The sequence below is a fragment of the Ovis aries genome, chromosome 3, assembly GCF_016772045.2.
Source record: "Ovis aries strain OAR_USU_Benz2616 breed Rambouillet chromosome 3, ARS-UI_Ramb_v3.0, whole genome shotgun sequence".
Lineage (NCBI taxonomy): Eukaryota > Metazoa > Chordata > Mammalia > Artiodactyla > Bovidae > Ovis > Ovis aries.
The window spans coordinates 131,601,610-131,611,466 of record NC_056056.1 but is presented as its reverse complement, the minus strand read 5'-3'; the positions used below and the strand labels follow the sequence as shown (position 1 = coordinate 131,611,466).

General features: G+C 37.6%; 1 pseudogene; it reads right to left on the bottom strand.

The window, feature by feature from the left end:
• Positions 1–5,362: 5,362 nt before the first annotated feature.
• LOC101117065 (small ribosomal subunit protein uS17-like) lies at positions 5,363–5,832 on the bottom strand (annotated as a pseudogene).
• Positions 5,833–9,857: the final 4,025 nt, after the last annotated feature.

The window sequence follows — 9,857 nt, the reverse complement described above, 5'->3', positions numbered from 1 at the left end:
GCAGATAGTTAACTAGATAAGCAAGCAAAAATAAGATTTTTTCCCTTATGAGATACTTTTCCTACTGTAAAATCAGTTTATTGAAATATAATATTTATTATTTTGTCCAGAAAATGTATTTTTTGTGAGAAAACGTTATTCCAAAATGGACAACATAATTAGCCCCCACCTTCTTTTCTGTGAAGTCATTGTTAATGATATGGCTTAAGACAAATAACTTGATCTCTCCAAATTTCAGTTTCCTTATTTGTAAAATGAGGGCAGTAATAGTGCCACATCATAGGATATGGAAATTAAATCTCAAAATAGAAAGCACTTATGATAAAAATGTCTGACACAACAGTGATATGTATTAGCCAAGGTTGCTATTAATAAGCCATGGTCTTGAAATTCTTCTATTTGTATGGAATTCATGATGGCCTAAATATTTCCAGGCACACACATATTAGGTGACCTTTGGCAATGGGTTAATAAGAAATATATTAGGAAAAAATGGTAAAGTTTGTTTGCTTGATATTAAGGGAAATACTGAGGATTTTTTTTCATATCTTCATGAAAAGTGCTTTATAAATTTTTAAATATATGGATAATATGGTATAGATACAGATATAAATTCAATCACATTTGAGAGTGGGGCTTCAACATGTGAATTGGAGGGAATATAATTCAGACCATATTGAAGAAGGAGGATGGGTGGTAGGGAATTGCTCCTGACTGAGAGCCACTGGCATAAAGGCATGAAAGAATGTGGTGAGAAATAAAATATTTCCTGCCATAAACAGGCAGTAAACAAAGGATGTCAAAGGTATCAGTGATTGCAGCCACCCCTGATGGTGAGCTCTGAGGACTTCCTGCCATCTAGAAGCCAGCAGACTGCAGTCACCCCTAACAGTGCAGCCTAAGGACACTCCTGATGAGGAAACACAAGATACTGAGCCCAGATAGCTGAAGTGAAGTGAAGTGAAGTGGAGTCACTCAGTCGTGTCCGACTCTGCGACCCATGGACTATAGCGTACCAGGCTTCTCCATCCCTGGGATTTTCCAGGCAAGAATACTGGAGTGGGTTGCTATTTCCTTCTCCAGGAGATCTTCCCGACCCAGGAATCAAACCCGGGTTTCCTGCATTGCAGGCAGACGCTTTACCCTCTGAGCCACCAGGGAAGCTGAGGTGTATATCAAAGGAATGATTTCAGTGATCCCAGACTGTACATCATCTAATACATAGAAAGGTGCTCAATTCCTTAACTTGGGATATCTAGTTTTCTTGTATTAATAGTAGCCTTTTATTCCGACTATGTGGTGGTGCTGCAGAAACCCCTCTATGTCCTGGCTTCCCTCTCTTACTCTTTGGAACAGTTTTCTCAGTGTTTATATGAGAGGCTGTCTGCCAAGCTTGAAGTCCTAAATATATCTGCTGAATAAAATATAACTCTGTGCTTTTAGGTTGTGCATTATTTTTCAGTTGACAGTGGCATGTGTAGGGGAACTTCTTGCTGAGGAGTAGGTAAATTGAGACCATATTATAAATGGCTTTCTACCCTACCCTAAAGAGTATCACTTTTATTGTAAGGCCTCAAGGTGATATGTGACAGGGACTGTTTAAAATTGATATTTTTTAAATGCCTAAAATAAACTACCACAGGCATGTCCATAGCATGCAAACACAATGAACAATACTATGTAGCCAGGACCTGCCTGGTGGTCCGGTGGTTAAGAATCTTCCTTGTAATGCAGGGGACTCGGGTTCAGTCCCTGGTCAGGGAAATAAGATCCCACATTTGGCAGGGCAATTAAGCCCGTGCCACAACTAGAAAGAAGTCCACATGCCCGCCACAAGTCCAGTGTAGCTCAGCTAAGACCTGTGCATGCATGCATGCATGCTAAGTCGCTTCAGTCGTGTCCAACCCTGTGTGACCCTATGGACAGCAGCCCAGCAGACTCCTCTGTCCCCGGGATTCTCTAGGCAAGAATACTAGAGTGGGCTGTCATTGCCTTCTCCACAACTAAGACCCAATACATCCCCCAAATAAATATATTTTTAAAACTGTATAGCCATTAAAAGCCAGTAAAATGATATTCATATAGATGATGTGGATAAATGTATATGTTTATGTAATACTTACAGATGTCTTCAACCTAGGAAAACATGGTCATTTGTAAAAGATCACTCTGATGGCAGTTTAGATTCTAGAGCAGTGGTTCCCTTCAAGTAAGTCCCTTCATTTTATTTAAAAATTCAAATACATTTAAAGAACTGTTTACTGAGAGTATGGTATTTTCTAGTTTTTGAAGTTTGACGGTCTTCTAAAATTATTATTATGAGCTAATAAAGTGGAGAGTGATTTCTTGTGCCCAGACAAAAAAAAATTTTTTTAAGGGGGCCTGGACTATGTCAGTTCTTAAAACCATTTTAAAACTTTTATCAGTAGTGATATCTCTAAGTCTGATGGCTTATATTCTAAAGAAAGTACTGGAAATGGCAGAGCCTGCTGGTTGGGGAGACTTGCTAAGATGTTATTGTTGATAACAATATTGATGAGAACTTATGTGACGGCTTTTGGGGGACTAGAGAGAAGAGATTGTATTGCAGAAACACTTCTAATTTAAAATTAAGAGAACTTAATGGTCCATTATGATTCCCTGGTGGCTCAGTGGTTAAGAATCTCAGTGCAATACAGGAGCCACAGGGAGACATGGATTCAATCCTCTGGTCCGGAAGATTCCCCTGGAGGAGGGCATGGCAACCCACTTTACTATTCTTGTCTGGAGAATCCCATGGACAGAGGAGCCTGGCTGGCTATGGTCCATAGGGTTGCAAAGAGTCGGACACGACTGAAGCGACTTAGGATGCACACATGCAATGGTCCAGTATCTGTGAAGAGGGAGGAGTTGAAAATGACACTCCAAGCCAGCTTTCTGGCTTGGGTTTCTGGGTTGATAGTAGTACCACTCCCTGAGATAGCAAATAAAGGAGGAGGAAGAGGCCTTGGAGGAGGTGCAGGGGAAGATAAGCTTTGAGCATTTTAAGTTTGAGATGCCTACATGGCATCCAGGCAGAGATATCTAGTAGTAAGTTAGAAATATGGATCTAGAGATAGAGACATGAGAGTTATTAGGCTTGGGTGTGGTAGAGGCTAAGAATGAAGTAGTTGAGAGAAAAGTATTTAAAAAAAAAAAAACCACAACCCAGAGGGACACTAATATTTGGTGGTTTTGTTTATAACAAACAAGGGTGTTATAAAAAACAAGGTCGGAAATTCTGTAAAGGAAACTACAAAAGAAAGATAGAACAAGGAGAAGATGCGTTAGAAATAATCACATGGAAATAAGAAGAGAAGAAAGTTTTACAAAAGTTTGGTCAGGCATATGAAACTGCTGAATAAAGATCAAGGAATACAAAGTCTTAAATTAGACCATTGATTTTAGCCATTGGTGATTTTAATGAGATCAGTGTAATTAAAGCATATCAAAAAAATAATTCTCACAAGAAATTTTGATGCATTATCCTAGACACTAGCTGATGGAGCAAAGGATCTTTTTATCTTAAACCTAGTTCGTCAGCGATCTTGCAACGCTCTCCTCTTTTGTTCTCTTAAAGAGTGCCTTTCTTGAAATTAAATGTGACTCTCTTGCCACATTCTCTTCTGTAACCTTTTACCTATTTTAGCTCTGTCCAACAACATCTTGTTTCCTTTTATATTACAATATATTATTATCTCTTTTTATACCTGGAGAATAGTTAGATCCTTAATGATGGAACTTTACATTCCCCATAATTTCTATGTAGCATCCAAGTATTTAGGCTGAACTTCGGGAAAGATGTATATGGCTCTAAGCAATGTTCCCATAGGCAAGACATCAGGAGCATTATTGCCCACATGGAAGTTTCAAGTGTTCATTGACCAGGGCTACATGGGAGTCAGTATCTAGGGTTCACAAAAGGAAGATAAGAGCCCCATGAAATACTGGAGGACAAATGATAGTTTCCTACACGGTTCTCTCTATCCACTCCTTATTAAAGACTGAAGGTTATTTTAGTGTTGAAGGCAGAGGTAGGTAGAGTTGAACTAGGATTATTCTGTGGGTAAGATTTTAATACGGAAAAGGATTAGACAGAGGTTCTCAAACTTTTGGTCACAGGACCTTTTTTATACTTGAAGACTTATTGAGGACCCACAGATTTGACACACACACACACACACAATTTAGCATAGACGACATACTTTTAAACGAATTTTGTTTATTTTTGTCGGTGCTCAGTCTTTGTTCCTCCATGGGCTTTTCTCTCTCTGCTGTGAGCGGGGACTACTATGCAGGTGTGGCCAGTGGGCTCAGTAGTTCCAGTTCCCAGGCTGTAGAGCACAGGTCCAGCACTCGTGGTGCGCAGGCCTAGTTGCTGCTAGGCATGTGGGCCCTCCCAGACCAGGGATCCAACGCGCGTCTCCTGCATTGGCAGGCTGACTCTTTATCACTGAGTCACCAGGGAAGCCCCTGGGTTTATTTTTTGTTTTTGCTTTTTTCTCTCTTGCTTCAGTTTGGATGGCTTCTGTTGCTTTGCCTTTAAGTTCACTTTTATTCTATAGTATCTAACTCTTGCCAAGCCCATCTGCTTAATTGATTTAAGACACTATATTTTTCAGTCCTAGAATTTCCATTTGGTTCCTTTTATAGTTTCCATTTCTCTATTAAGATTTTCTGTTTATTCTCTTATTATATTTATATTTTCCTTTAAGTAACACATTTATAATAGCTGCTTTAAAAATCGTATCCCCTATTTCCATCATCTCTCTCATTTCTGAGTTCATAAGTTTTTTCTCCTGGTCAAGAGAGAAAATGCCTAGTAATTTTTTTCTTATGCTGGATGCCATAGACTCTTCTTTGGGCAATTTTTGTTGTCTTTCTTATTAGGGTATTCTTTAATTAACTTTTTAATAGTTGTTCAGGCAGTAAATTTACTTGCATTTCAGTGTGGTACTTTCAAGGTTTGTTTTTAAGCTCTTTTTTATACAGAACTAGAATATCCTTTACTCTAAGGCACCACTGTCCTATATTAAATTCACTAGCCATGTTTAGCTGTTAAGCCCTTGAAATGTGACTAGTCTAAATGGAAGTGTGCTGTAAATGAAACATGAACACTGAATTTCAAGGTCTAGTATGACAAAAACATAGAATATCTCATATTCTATGTTGGGTACATGTTAAAATGACAATATTTGGGATATGCTGGGTTAAGTAAAATATTTTATTAACAATTTTATCTGTTCATTTTTACTTTTTTCAAGAGGTTACTAGGAAATTTTATTTGTATATCTACCTATCTGGGAAAATAATTTTGTTTGGAGCAGTGAGTAGGGATCCAGTCTCAGAACTTCTGAAACTGTTTCTTAGTGCCAGCAGCCTTGGTGACCTTGAGCACATTGAAGCTCACCGTCCCTTGCAAGTGTAAGGGACCCACACTTGCCCACTGTGACAATGTCCCCAATCCAGATGTCCCTGAAGCAGAGGGAAAGGTACAGAGACATGTTCTAGTGGCATTTCTGGAAGCAGTTGTACTTTTGGGTGCAGTGAAGGTAGTCTCCAGATGACAATGGTCCCCTGTATCACCATCCCAGACAGGATCTGCCCTTGGATGGAGACATTACCAGTGAAAGGGCGTTTCTTATCAATGTAGGTGCCTTCAATGGCCTCCTTCAGTATCTCAGAGCCCAAACCAACATTCTGGTAATATCATGGGAGCTTCTCCTTGCTGCTTTCTCCAAGCAGGACCCTTTTCTTATTTTGAAAGTTGGTAGGTTGCTTTTGGTAGGCACACTTTGTCTAAAAGTCCACCATGTTCCTGGTTACTTGAAAAAAAGGTAGAAATTTTATGTCTGTGATATCTTGTATTTCTCTTGAATAATGCTGCTGTAGTGATAGACTTTCCCTACTACTAAGACTCAGCCTTTCTAGGGTGTCTGCTAAATTATTGGGATGGTTTATGAGATCTCTACGCTGTGGTTGCTTGAAACACTAACATCTCCCATCCCTTTGCAATCTCTGGTCGTTGTTCAGATCATGGTTCCCTGTAAGTTCTCTAACAGCTGTTCTTCGCCTAGTCTCCTGGAGTCCTTTCCTGTGCACAATTCTTTGTGCAGCTTTCTTCTCCATGGTATCTGTTCCGTGTCACCTCAGCTCAGTGACACCGCCATCCTTTGTTTGGCTTTTCCCTGTGCTATAGTCTGAAAAGTGCATACACACAGAAAGCTGTGGTGATCATGAAGCTTGTTCATTTGTTTCCCTTTTATTAGGGATCAGAATTCTATGTTTCCTATTGACCAGTGTCTAAAAACAGTTATTTATACTGTGGAAGGTCTTATGTTCAATATCAGTTATTATATCATGATTGAAACTAGAAATCTTTATCATGATCTTTCATTTCCATGTTTCAGATTTTCCCTAAATGTCTGATGAGCATCGCTGGCCAAGTCATAATTTTATATGCAGCAGTGTAAAAACTGACTGTGACTTTTGTGTCAATGGGCAGGGCTTTGTCAAACTGGAAAGTTTTACTTTAATGAGAATGCATGATAAGTGGACCATAGATGTTGTATCCCCATAATAGGCACTTCTGGATACCTATCCTGAATTCTTTTTTAGTTTTTCTCTTGCTAACATAGGCCTGTTTAGGTCCAGGTATTTACTCTTTTCTGCCTAACCATGTTCTAATTGGGTGAGTCTGTCCTGAGTTCAAAGATGCATCTTGATTGAGCTGAGCTAAAACACAACAATTCCAGTCCCTCTTCCTATGAATTCTTAAAGCACAGAAATGTGTTGCAATTTTGATCAATGAGACAGGAAGAAAAGCCACTGAGAACTTCTGGAAAAGGTTCCTTAAATCTTTTAAAAAATGAAAAGAAAACATAGTCTTTCTTCTTTTAGATGTTCTCAAGGCTGAGAAAATGATCCCTGGGGATGAAATCTGGAAAAGAATGGAAAGATGCTGGCCCTTGACTGTATTATTCAGCCTCTGACTTGAAAAACCCTATGCTAGTCACTCTTCCTCCAAACATGTAAGATGTTACAACTCTATATTGTTAAAACAGATTCCTGGTACTTATAAAGTCATTGTAATGGGTACAAATTCAGAATGTAAAGGAGTTAACACTCAGTTAGGCATTCTAGATCTAGATATTCCAAGCTTATATTTCTGGTAACTGAGGATTACTGAGATGAAAGACTTGAACAGAATCAACAGGTCTTAAAGTTCCGAATGGAACACTGTTATTAAGTTATTTTGGGGTTAGAATCAACAGCTCTCTAGTATTCTTTGGGTCTGAAAACTGGCAGCAGCTGGTGAGACTGAAAGTAGGTACTTTTTAAGGCATTCACATATTTTCAAGGACCTGATCTCTGGAAGTTGACATGTCTAGGTTGGAATGAGTTAAAGTAAGAACTGGCTGAAGCTCTTGGGTATCCCTTTTTAAAAATCTCAATAATTTACATGCCACGACATTCACCATTTAGTGTGCAGTTCTATGGTCGTTAGTGTAAGTGTACAACTACCACCACTATCTAATTACACAACATTTTCCATTCATCAGTTGAAAGACATTTGGATTGTTTCTACTCTATGGCTATTGTGAATCATTGCTTTGGCAATTCTGGGTCTTTTGTGGTTTCATATAAATTTTAGGATTATTTAGTTCTGTGAAAGATTTCATGGGTGTTCTGATAGAGATTGCATTAAATCTATAGATTGCTTTGAATAGTATAGCCATTTTAACAATATTAATTCTTCTAATCCAAGAGCACGGGATAGCTTCCCATTTTTTTGAATAATTTTTAGTTTCCTTTATTAGCACTTTACAGTTTTCAGTGCAGAGGTCTTTCACCCCCTTGGTTAAGTTTATTCCTAGGTATTGTATTTTTTTTTGACATGATTGTAAGCAGGATTTTTTTTTCTCTTTATGATGTTTCATCATTAATGTAAAGAAATGCTACATATTTCTGTATATTAATCCTGTATCCTCTCTCCTTGCTGACTTCATTTATTTGTTCTTAACAGTTTTTGGTGGAAACTTTAGGATTTTCTATACAGAGTATCGTGTCATCTGCAAACATGACAGTTTTACCTCTTCCCTTCCCATTTGTATACCTTTATTTCTTTTCTTGTCTGATTGTTGTGGCTAAGACTTCCAGCACTAAGCTGTATAGAAGAGGTAGGGTGGACATCTTCTGTTCCTGAATTTAGTAGGAAGGCTTTCAGCTTTTCACTATTGAGTATTATATTGGCTGTGGGTTTGTTGTAAATGGCCTAAGTTGTTCAGTCACCCAGTCATGTCCGACTGTTTGAGACCCCATGTACTGTAGCACAATAGGCCTCCCTGTCCCTCAGTATCTCCCAGAGTTTGCCCAAGTTCATGTCCATTGCATTGGTGATGACATCCAGCTATCTCATCCTCTGACTCCCTCTTCTTCCCTCAATCTTTCCCAGCATCAGGGTCTTTTCCAATGAGTCGGCTGTTCACTGTTGATTATATTAAGTTCTCTATACTCATGTTGGTGAGAGCTTTTAATCCTAAATGAATGTTGAATTTTGTCAAATGTTTTTCTCCACATCTTTTGAGATGACCATGTGGTTTTTGTCTTTCCTTTTGTTAATGTGATGTATCACATTGATTGATTTGCATATGTCAAACCATTCTTGTGACTGTGGAATGAGTCCAACTTGATCATAGTTTATGATCCTTTTTAAGCATTATTGGATTTGGATTGCTAATATTTTGTTGAGGGTTTTTGCATCTATATTCATGAAATATATTGACCTATAGTTTTCCTTTTTTGTATTTTTTTTTTTTTTTGGTATTAAGGTGATGTAGCCTCACAGAATGAGTTTGAGTTTTCCTTCCTCTTGAATTTTTGAAATAGTTTGAGAAGGATAGGTGTAAATTCTTCTTTGAAGTTTTGTAGAACTTTCCAGTGAAGCAATCCTGTCCTGGACTTTTGGTTGCAGGGAGTTTTTAAAATTACAGATTCTATGTATGTCACTTACAGTGATCTGCCCAAATTATGTTTCATCTTGACTCAATTTTGGTATGCTGAATGTTTTAGAATTTGTCCATTTCTTCTCAGTTGTCCTATTGGTTGTCATATCATTGTTCATATATTCTCTTATGATTTTTTTGGTATTTCTGTGGTATCAGTTGTTATTTCTCCTCTTTAATTTTTTATTTTGTTTATTTGTGTTCTCTCTCTTTTCTTAGTGAGCCAGGCTAGAGGTTTGTTGATTTATCTTATCAAAAATTCAACTGTTAGTTTTATTGATTTTTTTTGTCTATTTTTAAAAATTCTTATTTATTTATTTGATTTTTGATTTTTATTGTTTCATTCTTTCTACTGACTTTGGGTTTTGTCTGTTCTTTTGCTAGTTCTTTTTTCTAAGTTAGGTCATTTATTTGAGATTTTTTTCTTCTTGTTTTTCTTTTTTTTTTTTCCTGAGGAAGGCCTGTATTGTTATGAACTTCCCTCTTAGAACTACTTTTACTATAGATTTTGTAAGGTTGTGTTTTCATTTTTCTTTTCCTCAAGGCATTTTCTAATTTCTTCTTTGATTTCATGCTGAATGTTTTAGAATTTGACCCACTGGTTTTTTTTAGTAGCATGTTGTTTAGTCTCCATCTGTTTGTTATTTTCCAATGTTTCTTTCTGCGGTAATTTCTAGTTCTATACCACTGTGGTCAGAAAAGATCCTTGAAGTAACTTCAATCCTCTTGAATTTGTTGAGACTAGTTTTGTGACTTAATGTGTGGTCTATCCTAGAGAATGCCCCGTGCATTCTGGAAAAGAATGTATATTCTGTATTTTTTTTGGATATAGTG